Source organism: Macrobrachium nipponense, chromosome 31 (genome assembly GCF_015104395.2).
Source record: "Macrobrachium nipponense isolate FS-2020 chromosome 31, ASM1510439v2, whole genome shotgun sequence".
NCBI lineage: Eukaryota > Metazoa > Arthropoda > Malacostraca > Decapoda > Palaemonidae > Macrobrachium > Macrobrachium nipponense.
The window spans coordinates 9,103,247-9,121,949 of record NC_061093.1 but is presented as its reverse complement, the minus strand read 5'-3'; the positions used below and the strand labels follow the sequence as shown (position 1 = coordinate 9,121,949).

Here is an 18,703-nt window from a genome sequence, read left to right as displayed (position 1 = left end):
GGCCATTGAAACTGAACCAGAAAGTGAGGTCCTTTCTGAGCATATGTATGCCATGGCCAAATGTATTGAGGTCCTTGGCATGGGATGTCTGGGGGTCCAAAAAAAAAATGATCATATACCTATGAATTGATTAGAATTCTTGACAAGTCATTGAAAGAACACTTTGAGAGGTCTGTCAAGAGACAAGAACAACGAAAGGATGAAGACTATGATGAGGTAAGTTCTAGAAATGCCATTTTTATTCATGGTTATATCCATATGCTTTTGTTTTGTCATTTTCATTTTTTGATTAGATCTTTATTTTGTGGTTATACTATCCTTATGCTCTGGAATAAGTACCTCATTTTCTTTTAGGTTGTAGAAGAACAGCTTTTGGACGAAGACGATGAGATGTGTACGTATTGAGTAAAGTGGCTGACATCACCCATGCATTGTGCTGCTTATGGCAAGAACACTTCTTCCCATTCTTTGATGCCCTCTTGCCATCATTTTGTCAAATTACTGGATTCCAGCAGACCATGGCCAGATCATCAGTGGGGCTTGTGTATTTTTGATGATGTCATTGAGTATGGCGGACCAGCATGTGACAAATACACAGACCATTTCTTACAGGTGATGACTTGGATACATTTCTTTAATATTGTAATATACATATGAAGTCTGGGATCTTTCTTTAAATTCTGTATCCACTTTTTCTGTGTTATTAATGAATTAACTGGGAGGAAAAATCTCTCGTTTATTTCAGGCTCTGTTAGGATTCGTCACAGATAAACAAGGAGAAGTTCGTCAAGCTGCTGCATATGGCTGTGGAGTTTTGGGTCAGTTTGCTGGTCCAGCTTTCGCCCCAGTGTGTGCTCAAGCAATTCCTTTGCTAGTGCAGGTCATACAGAGTCCAGAGTCAAGGAATGAAGTTAATTTGAACCCAACTGAGAATGCCATAGCTGCTGTAACCAAAATTTTGAAGTACAATCCATCAGCAATAAATGTAGATGAGGTAAATATGACAGAATTATTTTAATACTGCTGTGTTTCTTTTGAAAAGTAGCTGGATCACATCAAAACCATTCCCATTGTTGATTTAAATTGTCAGTGGTTTTTTCTCAAGTATAAGGTTAATGTTTTGGTACTTTCTGACAAGAGACATTTTTCCAGGTTATTCCATTATGGCTCTCATGGCTACCAGTTTGGGAGGATACAGATGAAGCTCCACACGTCTATGGATACCTGTGTGACCTTATTGATAAAAATCATCCTCTTGTTTTAGGCCCCAATAATGGTAATCTGCCCCAGCTTATGGCTGTGTTTGCCGAGGTAAGTTAAAAGAGTGATTAGAGAAATCCAGTCCTCCTTTTAGATGTAAGGCTTGTAGTAGATTTTCCATCTTTGACTTGTTAGCATCTCTAAAACTTTTCGTCTTTAATTAATAAATGACAAATTTCATGGGGTAATGATATGATACATCTAAATTAGGAAATTAAACCTCTCATTGGATTACATACAGCAGATTAAAAAAAATAAAAGTGAGCCACCACCACCAATTTGAAGTAAGCATATCCTGTCTTTGAATAAGTTTTTGATGCAGAAAAATTAAGGAACCTCAGATTTTTCAATTTTTAGTGCCAATTTTTATGTCAGTAGTTTTGTTACCCCAATCTTCAAATTTTCATTGAATTCCTTAGTTATCTCTTGAGATAACGATTTTTATGTAGATTATTAAATTTGAGAAAATTAAAAGAAAACTTTTTGCTAATTTTGCATGTATCTGCTGTTACTTAGCAGGCTAACATTTTCATCTATTAGTAAACAAATGAAATGGACAAGAATCAGAGAAAAAGTACTGTAGAATTTAGGAAACAAATGGAATTTTGTTGCTGATGAGACTTGATACCCACAGGGTACATAGCTGCTTACAGTACCTGTAGTATCTACTGCTGTCACAACTGATGTTTATGGGTTCAGAATGTGTAGTGTGCATTCATAATATATATGTATTAGTAATGGTTAAGATAGTTAACTTCTTGAATATTTATATTTACATATGTACTAACTATATATGAGAGTAAAGGCATAATCAGTTTTAGTTACTAGAAAACACTTACTGAAAGTATGTAACTTTTTTTATTCTGAAACTTTATACATTTCAGAAGGCTGTTCAAAAGCTGATTAATTAAAAGAACTTTAACCTTGAGAAATAATGTAGAATAATTAATCCAATCCAGGTCTCCTAAGAATTGCACATTACAAAGCATTTTAACTCGACAATTATTAGTTAAGTAAGAATACTACTTATAACAAAAATAACATAAGTGACCAGATGCATAAAATCACACAAAAACAGTGCATAGATAAATGAAAATACAACTACTACACCTGTACTGAGTTGAGTTAGTTTTAATTGGTATGTGGTGAGGAAATGTTGAAATATGTCATTTAAGGGTAAAGTGCCAAAGCTCCAATTATAAAGCCAAATTAAAAACTTACGTTAACATCACTTTAATGAATCCTAAATTTGATTAGCAGTCAGTTGGTACAGTACCAACAAAAATCGGATCAAACCCATTGTTGGAATTTGGCACTTTTTTATTAAAAACAAATATTTCAGGCAAGCCCTTATGGTTATGAATTAGCTCAGTGATTTGGTGCTACTCTAGAAGAGCCTTAATTAGGCTCAGAGATTTGAATACTAATCCTTTATAATAATCCTTTATAATAATAATAATGATAATAGATAATAATTCAAAACCAAAAGAACACCATGTTGGGGTTAGTTAGAATGGTCACACTTTTTAAACTTATGAACACTTCATGAATAATACATTTGACCCAGTTCCTACATGAAGAAATTTTAGTCAACGCTATTTATTGGTTGTAATATATTTCATGTCATAAACTTACACGAACAGTAAGTGTAGGCCTTGGGAACAAACATTTGAGGAAATTGTAAGAATCTTTATTACATTTGACTTATCCAATTATCCAATAGTAAAAAAAACTGCATAGTATTAAGTAGAATTTAGAGTTTAGTATTATACTTGCAAGCTGTATGGTAGTCAGGGTTTACTCTGGTTGGGTGAGCTTCAATCTTGATAAAACAGCCATCCTATGAAAGGAGTTCCATTATGCTTGCTTTCATTCATTTTATGTACTGATGCTTTAAGAATAGTTGACACTACAACAAACAAACAAACAAACTAGCCAGTTCCTTTAGGCAGAGACTGTCAGCATGTGAATGCCCAACCTCAGTCTACAGTCAGTGTCAAATTTTGTAAACAAATTGGTAAAAGATATGCAATTTTAAGGAATCCAAATTATTTAATCTAAAAACTGACAGGAAACCACCTTTTAGCTATCTTTAAAGTTAGTATTTTAACAAAACCTGGTGAAACTACATAATTATAGTATGTAGCAAGTTAAGTCATAGAATGTGGTTGATTTTTGGTTGGTATGCATTACACACAAAAATGAGGTTTCAGTAAATTTTATTGTTTTATCAGAACTACTTAACCCTTAATGGACAGATATGCTCACTTGAGTAGCAATAACAGGTTTTGGGTGGATGACGGATTCACTCATGTTGAGTAACAATGTTACGCCGTTGAATTTGGGGGAATCAGGCGGGAAAGAGGTGCCATAAATTCACTAATGGCAACTTTTAGACTGGCTAGGATGAGAGACTTTGTGGCTCAGGGCTCAGTTTTGATCTTGACTTCAAGGGAGGATGTAGTGCCTCTGTCTTACATGATGTCTTTTTATAAATGTGCCCATAAATATACCAATGGGTTGCTGTTGGTTTTAGTTCTTATCTTTTATGATAGTATGTCAGTTGTTATTGTAATTTGGAAAGAAATATTAGAAGAAGCATGCATAAATCCAAAAGTTACTACATCTTTGTTCTCAGTAAATTTATGTAAATGTTTTAAAAATATGCTCAGAATTTGTTACTAATTTTGTATCTTATCTGTTTTGATGTTGTGAGCTGTAATTATAATTTTACAAAATATAATAAATTTGTTTATTAGAAAAATCATGTATGACCATAAAATTTTACAATTTTGTAAAAGGCCCCACAAGTGGATGTAAATAGTAATTTTCAACTTCTTGTGGAAGGTAGGGAATTGTTTTTTTTTTTTTTTTTTTTCCTTGCACCATGTGCATTTCAGGTAGACCACTCTAAGAAAAAACATGTCAGTGGAAAGAGGAAGATATGCAAATGCACGTGGTGTAAGAAAAAGGAATTCTAAAAAAATTTTCCTTATCTTCCACAAGAAGTTGAAAATGACTATTGGCAACCTCTTTTGGGGGACACTGTTAAAAGACAATTGTAAATTTTACCAAGTTACACATGTTTATTCTATTAGTTTTTTTTTTTTTTTTTTTTTTTTTTTTTTTTTTTTTTATTTTTTTTTATTTTTTATTTTTTTTTTTTTTTTTTTTTTTTTTTTTTTTTTTTTTAAATTAAAACTCGCACAATAACATAACAGATAAGAAATAAAATCAGTAACAAATTCTGAGTATATTTCTTGTAAAATATTTATGTAAATTTACTGAGAACAAAGATGCCGTAACTTTTTTGGATTTTGACATTTCTTTTATAATATTTCTTTGCACTTTTCTTTGCAAAATTACATTTATAACTGATATAATATCATAAAAGATAAGAACTAAAACCAACACCAACCCCTTGATATATTTATGAGTAAATTGATAAAATACGTTGTGTGAGAGAGAAAGGCAGTACATTCTCCCTTGAAGTCAAGATCATGACTAAGTTCATGAGCTGTTCACTTCTTGATTTAAGCCAATGTAGAAGTTGCCATTTGTGAATTTATGGGCTATTAAAGTAATGGCACCACCTCTTACCCGCCTGATTCCCCCTTATAGATGGCGCATACTATTGTCACTCACCATGCGTGACCTTCATCTACCCTAAACCTGTTATTGGTACTCAAATGAGCATGTCTCTGTCCATTAAGGGTTAAAAATGGGCTATGCATGTCATACTTGAGAGACTGCACTATATTTTATTTGGGGAATACAGGGAAATTTACTGATGGCTTTTTTCACATCCTTGTGCACATATTATCCCAATATAAAATTTTTTTCAGCAAAAGTTTATGGGCTTAAACCTATCTAATCTGTAAATTTTGATCATGGAAATTCTTTACAGGCATTCAAGAGAGAAGCAGTAGAGAAGGAAGCAGATGTCACAAAGCGTATGCTAAATATTGTCCGGCAGTTACAAGCTAACCCTGATATGTTTGAAGCCTGTATCAGCCAATTAACGCAGGAACAACAACTTGCCCTTCATTCATATCTTACAACATAGCTTACGGATAGTCATTAGGATTTAAATTTTCATAATTTTATTACCTTTAAAAATCGTTTAACTATTGATAATCACTTTGGAAGTTTTCCAATATATCCAAAGCACTATGCATGTATTAGTTCTCCACACTGCAATGCATCCGTTAAGGTGTTTCAAGCTCCATTGACAAAAGAGCTTTGGTAAACGGCCTTTGTGTGTTTACAGTGTATCCAGTTCATCCAGCTACATGGATATTTATTTTGAATTTCTCTGTATAGATATTAAGCTGTATTGTGATGAAATGATTAAGGTTAGTTTAACTTAGACTATATTGCCTTTATTTTAAGATAGATTTTGAATATTTTGATAGATTTGAATAATTTGATATATTTACAGTATTTTATTGCCATCAGAGAAATCATAATGTGAACTTGTAGACTTCCTTTGATATTAATTATTTAAAGAAAAAAGAATACACTGAGTGTATATTGAAATATATATTTATACAGTAGTTGAAAGTTTTTCGTACAGAATTCAATATTGTTAGGAAGGTATCTATAGGGTACACTGTAGTAGACAAATTTTTTATGCCTTACTGTTGTTGTTTGAAAGGGATTATCACCTAGGCTTGGGCCACCTGGCTGCCCAGAATCTTTCCATCCATCTTAAATCAAAGGATGTAGTGTTCATCTTTGCCTTCAAATTGTTTAGTGAGGATTGTATGGGCACTAAATCACTTCATTTAACTATGGATCATTCCGTGAGCCACCAGTGGCAGGTGTCATAACTTTTAATTGTTGCTGTTTTGGTTCATTGTCTTGTGTCAGCCGTTATGAGTGTTGTCTTGGTTCACTGCAGATTCTTGGCAGAGTTGACATGATTTGGAATGACTGTTCTTGGAGACATCATAGATCTTGAAATTCCAAAAGATGGACTCTGTTTATCCTTTCAACGGGTATGCAGCATTGGCTCCCATGCATTACTTAACTTTTACTCCCATGGATTCTTGCGCACCCTTGTTAGTGTTGTTTTGTCAGCATTATTTGTGTTGTAAGTTTATTTATCTATGTAGTTGATGGAACTCCACTAAAATGCTCGTATATAATTTTGGTGTTATTGTGGCATTTTTGTAGTTTTATAAGGGGCAGTTTGTGCATTTTTTTTTTCTATGTATACTGTATGTTGTGTTGCAGAATATTAGCAGCAGTTAACAAGGGTAAGCATGTTCATTATACTCCCTCCATCTCGAGGGCAACTCTGGATGAAACCATTAGTTTGAGGAGGCTCTGTCTTGGACTCTTCACTGCTCAGTTATAGAATGACAGCGTTACTTGTGGTTCTCATTTAACGGGGAAATAGAAAATTATTTTCGTGCCAACTATATTCTTCTTAAGTTATCTTAATATGAAAGCACTAATGAAGTAGAATCTGGGTTGTACTTGATCATCAATATTAAAGATTTTGTTACATTGAAATGGATTTGTTGCAATATTGGAAATTATCTTTCTCCAGGGGAGTGGGGTTGAAGAGAGAGAAACTAATGACACTTCAGTATAAGTACCAAAGAAAAAACTTAATCGAATCCTATATATTAGTTTGGTCGCATCAACATTTCTTATTCAGAAATGCCTTCAGTTACAATTCCCTACTAACACATGCACGCTTTCAGACGTGTAGTTTATAGTTACCTCTCATAATCTTTAGGCTAAACCATCTTACTTTTTTGTTAAGTTTATCTGCTCTGTGAGTAGATTGTATTGTCTTGTGAAACCTTGTGGTTGTTAAAAGACTTGAAGATGGGTTGGTATTTTTTTTTCTTCCATGTACGTCACTCACTCAGGTCCCAGCTTCTAATGTTGCTTTTCCCTGGTCATGTTGTAGGTTTATTTTTATACTTATTCCCATCTTGCATCGGGGTATTACATCAATGGCATGAGAAGTAGGGATTCAGTCATCCAATGGTTTCATTACTTGTATGTAGCTCTATTAGCACCTTTATATTAGGGCCCCAGTTCTTAGCATGTTGAAAAATGGGAGTGCGGCTTTTCTATAAAGGAAGTCTAGTTTTGATTTAAAATTTGTCTATTATTACTCTCTGCTTGACTTCTTGTAAAGTCAGCACAGCTAACTTTTGCATTCCTTACAGCATTGTAGCAAAAGGCTTTGTGATGTTAGGAATATCAATATTATGGAGAGCCAAGATTCATTTCAAGAGGGTAAATATATATATATATATACATGTAAGGAGACTAGATATTACGGACAACAACTGTGATAGAAGTGGTTTCGAACGTAATTACGCCAATTGGTAAGAAAGTCTGTTAAATTACTTGTAAAAGTTTTTTAATGTTTGAAGTAATCAGTGTGGTTTGAGATTTTTTGTGTAATCAGGTTGGCAGTGCTATTATTGGGTTTATTGGGATCAAATTCTATGCACATAATATAGCAGCAGGAGTTGGCTTATTTGCTTCTCTTGATGTCAAGCGGAAAACTTAATGAATATGTAAAGACTGAATGCTTGGTGGATGTCTTATTATAAGAAAGAAAGGACATCCATTGGTTTTTGTAAGATAATTTCCACCATTATATATTCAGTTTGACATGTAGGTGTAGTAACATCTCAAAATTGAAGCCTTTTCAACTTGAAGAGACTTAGTGTACATATTCTTCAAATCAGTATCAATAAATTGTATCATATAAGCATTGTTTTGTTTAGTCCTCTAATAACACCTTATTGCAAGTAGAGGTATGGATATTGATGTCTTCTTCCATATGACCCATTATATCTTAATTGGGTGATTTATCAAAATTCTCCCTATAATACCAGAAATTATTTCAGTTGAACTTAGGAAGAACATAGCATTTCCCGAAAGCTAACAGTAAATTTTTTTGCCTTACACTTTCATGCATACCAAGAAATTGGTTAAATGACAGTCAAGTTTTGTAGATTTCCATGGGTGGTTTGTTTTGTAAATGAACAAATGACAAATTTTTAATATACAGTATTTATATTTTTCATAACTAACAAACCTGAGGTCTTGACATAAAAGGGTCCACCTCGAACCTCCCTTCTTGACAGTGAAAACTGGGTTGGAAGAGTAACTGGTGCACTCACGGGATGCCCAAGGCATTGTGGGAGCTCCCAAATACCACGTGAGCAAGCACATATTCCAGTAATTCATGGATTACACAAGTTTTTTTTTATTTTACCAGATTTCCAGCTGGTGCTAAAAGGTAATCCTAATGTTAAGACTGAAGGTTTATTAGCTATGAAAAGTACAAATTTATAAAAAAAAATTCATGTTTCAGCATGTACATTATGATGCTCATCATTATGATCATACTACATAGGATTATGATGCTCATCACTGTTTCATCTGGAATAATAGATCACTAAGAATGTGGATAACCTCCCTCAGCCGACACTTCTTTTTTGTTCCAGCCCGTACTAACATAAAGCCTTCGACACCCAGGCCTGATGAATGATGAACTGTTCAACAAATTCCTTAATAAATTTGGCCATACCTGCTGCCAGCAACAATGCCATAACTCCAGTTTTGGAACAGTCAGTTCTTTAATGGGTGCTACTGTTTTCATTCTTGATGATGTATTCCACGCAACCATATGCCAACTCTGGTATCGCAGAATGTGTGTAAGGAGGCGCCCTCTTCTAGGCTAGTATTCCTGTAATGGGTCTGGGAGTTGATCATCCTACTCCAATTGTTGCTTCCACAAATTCCAAGTATATCCATGCCCTAATAGTAGTAGTAACAGGTAGAAGTACTCAATGGATCATAAACCTGTTCATCTGTTCTTAACACTTTTCTCTTAGTCTGACTGGATTTATTTTAGCAGAATGTAATATCAAGTTGTCTTTGTCTTTGTCCACTTCAGACCTGAGCTTCCCGTTGCTGAATAACCACTGGTTCCATGCAACGTAAAAACACCTTACAAAACAAAATGTATGGTTCATACAAGCCGTAAATTGTGAAATGGGGAAGCGTAGTTAAAAACAAGACCGAGTGTGGCTAAAAGGCGTGGCTTGTGACATCATGGATCAGCTCCACGCGCTTTCATTGGTCCTAATTTTCCCTATCCCTAAACTCTTCCAGACTTGGGAAATATGCGGTCCATGGCTAGTTTGGTAGATAAGTTGTGATTGTGGGCCTGTGGCTGTTGGGACACCCAATTCTGTTGTTTCACAGGTGGTTCTCTGAAAGAGTTGTAAGTTTCTTTTGGAATTAGTGCCCTGTAGTGCAGAAGTCTAATAAGGTGAGTTTTTGGTTATGCAATTTTCATGTTATTTTTAAGTACAAACTATCTAGGCAGTTTTGGTCAAGATGGTAAGTAAAATCTGAACTGATATGAGTACCTATCTAAGCCCTTGAAGAGCAAGGAGATGTAATTGCTTAGTTTGCAAACGGAAAATTGGTTGCTGGGCTTCAGAAAGTGAATAATGTGGATGCATTTATTCTATTGTTTTTGGAAGGTTAGTATGCATTGGCTTTGTACTATGTGGAATTGAAAGAAGGCAACTCAAGTCATACAAGTGACAAGATTGAAGAATTATTGAAAGAAGCCTTTTCCTATGGGGCTTTTGTAGCATTTTGGAAATGAACTAATTCAGGGTGGGTGGGTGGAGCAGGTAGATATTTATGTAAATGAATGAAGAAGGTTAGCTGGTTTTAAGGGGGATGGGTTGGAACACTACTACGGTCCGTATCAGTCATTTGTGGCTGGTATGCCTAGTCAAGCCAGTGCATCATTGCAGCAGCTACCAAGAATACCTACAGGGAATGGCAGTGAGTGAGTTGATTAATAGATGAGAATATTGACTTATAATACATTCAGTGATGATGCTGCTGTGAGTACTTTCAGGCCCAAGACTTGAGAGTGAAGCAATATTAGTGGGGAGCAAATGGATTCAGTAGGCGAAATTTGGTGAATTCAGGGGTGGTGTTATGGCTGTGGAGCCCTCATATGCTGCGCTACTGTAAGGACCGAAAACCAGTAGTGTGCTTCCTGTGTAATATAAGTGGCGTCATGTTTCAGCTCAATGTGATAAGGGAAATGAGAAAAGGGGGATTGGTGTGCCAACAGCATCCCCCAACGCCTCAGTGGCGTGGTCGATATGGTATTGGTGTACTACCTCGGGGGCCATGAGTTCGATTCTTGGTCATTCCATTGAGGTGTGAGAGATGTGTAATTCTGGTGATAGAAGTCAACTCTTGACGTGGTTTGAAAGTCGCGTAAAGCCGTTGGTCTCGTTGCTGAATAACCAGTAGTTCCGTGCAGCATAAAAACACCATACAAACAAACAAAACATCTTCCCCCTCAGAAGTCTAAGGGAGCCCCATTTGAGGTTACCATTTGTTAAATTGCAGGTGAATGGGTATTTTGTGGTGGGCATGGTGAACACAGGTTATTCTACTACAGTTCTTTGTTCACATTTAGTGGAGAAGAGTCATAACTTCCTTTGATGGGGGAGAGATCTTTTGTAAAGGTGAAACATATGTAAAATTGAATATTAATGATGTTGCAATTGCTGTAACTGCTTTAGTGGCTGAGAAAGTAATTGACAATATTGAGTTGATTATGGGTATGAATGCAATTAACCCTTAAACGCCGACTAGACGTATTGTACATCGACTAAAATTGTCTGTCGGGTGCCAAGTGGACGTATGGTACGTCGACTACAAAAAGTTTTTTTAAATATTCGCGGAAAAATAGTTACAGGCCTAGTTTGCAAAAGATTTTAAATCAAGCCCCTTGAGGGATGCTGGGAGTTCACGGATAATGCTGTTGTTTTGTTTACAAGCGTTGCCCAGCCGCGCATGCGCGAATTTCTTTCTTCTTGCACTACGAAGCATCAGTGACGCATCGTCGTAGACCTATGGTCAACTTTGACTCGACCGAAATGGTAAAAAAATGCAATTGTAAGCTAAAACCCTTACAATCTAGTAACATTCAATCATTTACCTTAATTTTGCAACAAACGGGAAGTCTAGCACAATATTTCGATTTATGGTGAATTTTTGAGAAAACTTTTTCCTTCCCTCCTCGCGCGGTAACTCTGCTGAAAATCTCAGAATTTCTGTAGTCACCTTGTCGTAATTTTCGCACCGTTTTCTATTAGACCTTACATAAAGTGTTATACATGAAAATGTGCACAATTTCATGTAGAATACAACACAAAATAACTCATGGTTGTAGCTTTTATCAGTTTTGAAGTATTTTCATATAAATCAGGATAAATAGAAAAAATTCGACCTTCAGTCAACTTTAACTCGACCGAAATGGTCAAAAACTGCAATTGTAAGCTAAAACACTTACAGTCTAGTAATATTCAACCAATTACCTTCATTTTGCAGCAAACGGAAAGTCTCTAGCACAATATTTCGATTTATGGTGAATTTTAAGAAAAAACTTGTTTTTACGTCTTTGTGTTACGAATTCATGCATCATTTTGTGATAATATTTTCTCTGTTGCTTTGATCGTTTTACAATTTGTTGTATACCAAAATCATCGCAATTTAGTGTACAATACAACGGAAAAAATGACTCATTAGCTTTAACCGTTTTGCTCACAGCACGATTTGTATACAATCATATATGAACATTTTTTTTTGGGCTGTCATATATTCCAATATTTATATATGATAATGATATTTTTTTCCTTTCTGATAGTTGCTTACTAAACTTCTGGCAATGACGAATATAGGAGCCAAAAATGAACTCTTAATCTTAAAAACTAAGCATGCTGTGATTTTTTGAAAAAAACTTTTTTTCCGCTTCGCCGCTAACTCCCGAACGCCTCTAGCATACGACAGACACTTGTAAATAGAGGCTCGGTGTTTAAGGGTTAATAGGTTTGGAGGTGTTACAGTGGCTGAGGGTAAGGCAAGATGTTCAGTGATAAGTGAAAACTCAGGGTATGGTGCTATGGCTAATGCATGTGGTAATTCCAGTGTTATTACTATTGAAGATATAGATTTTGTGGCAAAATTTGATGGGAGTCAGTGAATAGTAGAGTGGTTCGTTGACTTGTAAGATTAGTTATGATTTATTAAAGGATGGGATGAACAGAAGACAGGGGAGTTTGAGAAGGAAGTAGGTAGATGGATAGGTGAGGATATTTTGCTACCCTTGGACAAGTAGATTGAGGATGGGGCCATGCCCTTAATGGCTGTTGAGCAACCATCTGAAAATAAAGTTAGACCAATGTTAGACTTGAGAGAACTGAACAAATTTGTAGAGTGTCATACCGGGATGATGCTATTGATGTGTGTGCTAAGACCTTAAGGGAATAGAGCAGAATGCAGGGTAACGTAGTTATTTTAGATTTGAAGTTGGCATACCTGCAAACTACAGTGCCCAAGAAGCTGTGGTGTCATCAACTCATAAATTTTAAAGGTGAGACTTACTGTTTAACAAGGTTGGGATTTGGGTTGAATTCTGCTCCTTGAATTGTGGGAAAATTTTTAGATTATGCTTTGGGGAGGAGTAAGGACATAAAAGACTACAAGTTTGTACATCAATGACATTTTGGTTGATGAAACTTAGGTGCCAGCTTCCGAATAGGTCTCGTACTTAAAACAGAATGGATTGATTGCTTAACCACCCGAGACTTTGGCTGGAAGTGCTGCTTTGAGTCTTAAGATTAATGAGAAAGATGGTATTTGGTATTTTGCAAGAGGTAATGCCATCCCAGAGATTTCAGATGAGAAATTGAGACGGAGTTTTTTTTAATTTGTGGAAAATTGGTGGGCCACTACCCCATTGCCAATTCGCTATGAGTAGCTTGTGAAATTGTGAAGTGACGAGCAGTTGGTAAGTCTTGGGACAGTAATTTAGACACAAATGTTGAGCGGATGCTCAAAGCAAGTTGTCCAGAAGGTAAACAAAGATTATCTATGCAAGGGCAGTGGCATGTTTCTCAGTCTGAGGATGAGGTTCTTTGGTGCAATGCGATTGGTTTAGCATTGGGAATTGTGTTGGAGGTTTGTGGTGTTGTGGTTGAGGATACAGCCTGCTTGTGACAGAAACATGACAGAAATCATATTAATGTGGCTAAGTTGGAAACTGTAGTAAAGGGCATCAATCTTGTCCTGCAGTGGTGGCTAGAGAAATTGGAGATTAAGACTGATTCTACTACTGTTCTTGGGTGGATGAAATCTGTTATCACAGAAGATAAGAGGTTGCGTACATAGAGAGGAGAAAGAATGATGATAAAACGATGTTTGGACATTGTGAGGGAGCTTATTGAAGAATTTGGATTAGAATTGAGGATGACACTAGTAAATACAGTGAGAACAAATATAATGCCTTAACCTATGTTAAAAAGAGCTGGCTTTTGAATGACCTGAAGAACCAGGTGAGCAGCACCATATGAATGTAGATAGGACAATGAGGATGGTAGTGTAAGGGTAGACAGAGATTTGAAGAGACTTGCCATAGATGTCACACATTATAGGAATGTACCAGATTTGTCAATAATTGATTGTGGTCCTAACAGATTTGCATTTTGGAGAGGTTTGGAGAGAGAGAGTGCAGAGGAAAGAGCAGTGGCATTGAATTTAATTTTTCATGAATGTTGTCCTGTAGATGAAATTCTTGTGGATAACAGTATGGTTTTCAGGTCAAGTACTAAAGATGATGTTGGATGGATGGAATACGTATTCAGATATTTTCATTCCGCCTATAAGCAAGTGGGAACAGTTTTGTGGAGAGGGGAGACATAAGTCCATTAGAAGCTGTGTTCTGGTATAATGTGACACCCAGCAAAGGGTTAGATGAAGGGAGTGTTCCTCAAAGGGATAGCCACAAATATAAATAGAGACACCTGGCAAAAGTGCCAGTTACTGTTACTGAGGATGTTGCTCCTGTCCAGGTGGGAGAAGTGTGGGTCAAATCTCGCCATGATGCTGCACTACTCAGTGGAAGAGGGGGATCATTACTAGAATTAATTCTGAAAATAATGTGTCTGTGGATGACATGCCATATCAATATGTTAGACTTGCATGGGATTGAGCTGCTGAATTTCTTAGGAAGTGAATGAAGAAAGGGAGGATGATAACAGGAGATATCCTGGGAGAATAAGGCGTCCTCCTGCCAGGATGAGGGACAATGAGTTGGAGTGCTTAAAGGAGGAACTTTGAGTTGTAGTAGATTTCTGCGAATAATGCTGTCCAAAGATTGTTGTTATTGTCTGCTTAGTTTTGCTTTTTTTGATGTAGTTGTTTTAATGTAATAAGTAAAAATAAAATTTCTTTGTTTTAATTTTTGATCTTATGATCATGGAGGCATGTGGTCTTGGGGATTGGGTGGGGGTTTGTAAAGGTAAAGATGGGAAGGGGTGGGTATAGGTAAAGGAAGCGTGGTCTGGGGGAAAGTCCTTGGCGAATGGCGATTTTGGTAGAGATATGTTGTAGTTGTTGGGATATCTCAGTCTGTTGTTACATAGGTTGTTCTCTGAGGGTTATAAGTTGTTTTGGAATTATTCTGTAATGATGTCTAATAAGGTGAGATATTGTACATGAAACTTACCAAGTAGTTATAGCTATAATTTCCACTGTACAGCAGCTAAAATTCAAAATTTCGATGGTAGCGCTTCAATATACGTAGTTTGTGTAGGTAACAGCCTGTCCCACTAATGGAATACTGGAACGACCTAGCAGACAATCCTCATTTGTTTCTTGCTGTTCGTGGTGACAACACATGGTGTAGTGGTAGCTCTCTTAATTATTTTCTTATTATTTTACCAGATTCCGATGGAGGCTTCTTTGAGTTCAGGCCCATACCGAGGGGTTGTCGAACGACCGGCGCCCCCCTCCCCAAAAAAAAAAACTTCTGAAGTCCATATTTTCTGTGACTATCCTTTTCATTGAACTGTACTTACAAAGTAATAAATGATTATTGTTTTTTTTGTTAAGTCTAAGTACATAACAACAACCAATAAAGTATTATGCATGTTATCATTAACATAATAAATGAATCAATCAATAAAACTGAAGAAATATTCTTGAATTTCAGTGCAAACTTTCAACATTATAAGTAAAATTCTGTTAACCAAAGTCAGTACTTTGAATAACATCTAATCGGGTAGAAGGGCATACACTGAATACCCAATTTTTCCTCTTTATATAACTAAAATAACATTTTCAAGTATTTCATCTTGCATATACCTATATATATGCAATGACATTTATAGAAGAAAAAGTCCAGTTTTGGGAAAAACGACCCACCAACACTGGGTACGGGCCTGACGTTAACCAGCGGAATGCATATTTGGTAGCCTTCAGGCTGACATTTTTCAGGATGAGTTTTTTCCTTTGTTTTTTAGTTGATTCAATAAGTCATCAATGAATCGAAGTAAACGACGCCATTTCCATTTATAGTTTGTTTACTGGTTAGGCTCTCGGCAGGTCAATAATAGTTTTGCCTTAAAAGTAATTCCCGAATGGTATGACGTTACTTTATAAAGTAAATGGTTGTATGTTACACCTTTTACATTAATCCATAACTTTGTTCTAAGGCTATAAACTCATAGAGAGCCGCCGATAGTTTTGTTTTTAAAAGGAATTCTCAAGTGTTATGACACTCAAGCTTAAGGGAGCTGCCGATAATAGTTTTGATTTTTAAAGTAATTTTCGAGTGTGATGACACTCCAGGATAAAACGAATTGGTCTATGTTAAAGCTTTTTTTTTTTTTATCTGGCCATAACCTCTGCAATTTATGAATTGTTTTACAGACTTGAACTACTAGCGAGCCGTCAATATGGTTATGCTTAAAAGTAATTCTTGGATGTTTCGGCATTCGATCGTAAAGTAATTGGTGCAAGTTACTCTCTCTATCTATGCATTAACTTTTTCAATTCATGAATTGATTTCCAACCATAGGCTTCTGGCGAGACGCCGGTAATGGTTTTACCTTAAAGTATTTGAAATGTTACAACATTCTATTATCATCTTTGCCTTAGGCTATTACATAAGCAATTTATGATTTTATAGGCTTTAGGCTTCGTGCAAGCCACGGATAATTGCATCAGATTTAAATAATTCTTGGGTATTTGGTCGGTTCATTAGGCCTGTAATGTATACGATTATGATTTATTTATTGGGCTTATGCTTCTTGTAAGCCTCTGGTAGATAAGATTTTGACATAAACTTCACATTTTCCCCTGCAGAAGAACTGGAAAGTTTTAAGGCCGAGAGTAGCAAGGACAGAATTATGTGTGTTGTTGACTGCGGCGAATAAAGGGTTCTCGTTAGTCGATTTTGAGCTCACGCTACAAAGCTTCTATCTTGCTGGCTGCCTGGCTCTGATATCGGGCGCCAGCAACACCTTGAACTTCTCTCATGCTCCCTGCACCAGAGGTTTACGACCCTGCCACCAATTCTCTACTTCTGCTAGCCTATTGACACTTGCTCCTGGCTCCCTTACTTCTTTTTCATACCTTTGCCAGTCGCACGTCTTAACCTTAGATAGGTTTCGCTATATCCCTACCCTGTTAAAGGTGCTTGCGGGTCGAGCTCGACCCAATTGTCTAAAAAAATTTGCGAAAAATCACTAACTTTAATTTTGATGTACATTTTAGTTTCTAAAATCAGTTTAAAGATAATACTATACAACTGAAAAGATAAATAATACCCATCTTCAAATTAAATATTTATTACAAATATCTAAAAAAAAATAAGTATATAAAAACTTATTTACGAAAATATTCAAAAAAAATATAAAATAGGCTATATACACACAAAAATTGAAGGAATCCTTCCTAAAACTACAATTTACAATATGTGACTGTCAGAAAAGGTGTCGGACCCATAGAGGTCAAAATCTGAAAAGAAAAAAAAGGATAAATTTTTTTGGCCCCCCCCAAAAATCAAAATTTCACAATTTTTTTGGGTACCTAAACGAAATAGGAAGTGGCTTATTTTTACATAGAATAGAGTTATATCCTAGAACGTAATTATGTAAAATTTTTGGACATAGATGATATTAGCTGTTATATCAGGGGCCAAATTTAAAGGTCACTTTTTGACCTATTTTCACCATGAAAATTTCTTATAAAAATCGTTGTAACTATTATAAAATATGATATTTATGCATAAAAATCTACCAGAATATCACAGATTCTATAGAGAACAAGAATATATAGCGGCATGGCAACTTACCTTTCGGATCTTCCAACAAAATGGCCGCAGCTGACACCTACTCCTATGGCCACATATACCACCTGAAATGGAGGAATGGAATGTAATATTTAGTGTGTTATTTAGTTATCTAATTATGCGTGGATTTGCATAAAACTATTATGGTGGCTTGCTGGATGTTTGAACCTTATTTTGCAGTCATAAAAAAAATCTGACCCAAAAAACCTACTCCAATGTAAAGGTCATTTGTTGACCTTGTTTTACCATGAAAATTTCTTATAAAAAAGGCTATAACTACTATAAGATATGATATTTATGCATGAAAATCTACCAGAATATCACAATTTCTATAGAAAACAAGAATATATAGCGGTATGGCAACTTACCTAACAGATATGTACAGTAAATGGCCCTCGACCACGACAAGTGCGACCGCCAAATTTGCTACCTGAAATGGAGGAATGGAATGTAATTTTCAATGTGTTATTTAGTTATCTAATTATGCGTGGATTTGCATTAAAATATTAATGGTGGCTTGCTGGATGTTTAAACATTATTTTGCAGTCATCAAAAAAATATCTGACCCAAAAAACTTTCTTCGATGTAAAGGTCATTTGTTGACCTCCTCGTTTTACCATGAAAATTTCTTATAAAAAAGGCTGTAACTACTATAAGATATGATATTAATGCATGAAAATCTACCAGAATATCACAATTTCTATAGAAAACAAGAATATATAACGGTATGGCAACTTACCCATCGGATATGTACAGTAAATGGCCCCCGACCACGACAAGTGCGACCGCCAAATTTGCTACCTGAAATGGAATAATGGAATGTAATTTTAAATGTTTTATTTAATTATCTAATTATGCGTGGATTTGCATAAAACTATTATGGTGGCTTGCTGGATGTTTGAACATTATTTTGCACTCATCAAAAAAAATCTAACCCAAAAAACTTACTCCAGTGTAAAGGTCATTTGTTGACCTCCTCGTTTTACCATGAAGATTTCTTATAAAAATAGATGTAACTATTATAAGATATGATATTTATGCATGAAAATCTACCAGACTATCACATTCTATAGAGAACAAGAATATATAGCTGTATGGCAACTTACCTAACGGATATGTACAGGATATGGCCCCCGACCACGACAAGTGCGACCGCCAAATTTGCTACCTGAAATGGAAGAAGGGTATGTTAATTTCGAGGTGTTATTTAGTCAGCTATTATTC

At 35.7% G+C, this 18,703-nt stretch overlaps 1 protein-coding gene and 1 pseudogene across 1 annotated transcript in view; one reads left to right on the top strand and one right to left on the bottom strand.

Annotated features, from left to right (window-relative positions):
• Positions 1-18,703, bottom strand: part of LOC135206596 (importin-5-like) — a 126,347-nt gene that overhangs the window by 1,828 nt on the left and 105,816 nt on the right. The window lies entirely within an intron of this gene.
• Positions 2-8,005, top strand: LOC135206504 (importin-5-like; annotated as a pseudogene).